Below are 653 nucleotides of genomic sequence, written 5' to 3' on the forward strand. Positions count from 1 at the left end.
AAAGAGTGCATATGAATCAAGTTATAGATATTACCATGTACATTACAAACAATAGTTAACTTTTTATTTTTGTATCTGTTAAAATGTTTTTCGCCTTATCCCCACCCTACCCCACCCTATTACCCACCGCCTTCTATACTGTCTCTAGTATCTTCAGTTGTCTTCTCTGCTATCATACCTTCTGATCTTTCAGTTTCTGCCATAGAGTGAGGGCATTCAATATATATTAAGCAGGAACATACAATGCCTGTCTTTCATAGTCTGACTTGTTTCACTTAGCATTAAATCTTCCATGTTCATCCACTTTGTATCAAATGCCAGTGTCTCATTGTTCTTTAGTAGTATTCCATAGTGTATATGTGTCACATTTTTTCAATCCATTCATCTGTTCTTGGGCATTTGAATTTATTCCATGTCTTAACAATTGTGAATTGTGCTGCAATAAACATGGATGTGCAAGTGCTTTTCTTTTTTTAAATAATGCATATTTTTATTAATTTATTTATTTTACATACTCTCACTGAACATCACCACAGCATGCAAAATGTGATTTTTCAGCCAGAATACACTATAAAATGGCTAAATCATACATGTTATTATCAAGAAACATTTTTCCATTTTTTATTTATTGTATATATGTGTGTGTGTATATA

This window comes from Tupaia chinensis, unplaced genomic scaffold, assembly GCF_000334495.1.
Source record: "Tupaia chinensis unplaced genomic scaffold, TupChi_1.0 Scaffold144288_2, whole genome shotgun sequence".
NCBI lineage: Eukaryota > Metazoa > Chordata > Mammalia > Scandentia > Tupaiidae > Tupaia > Tupaia belangeri.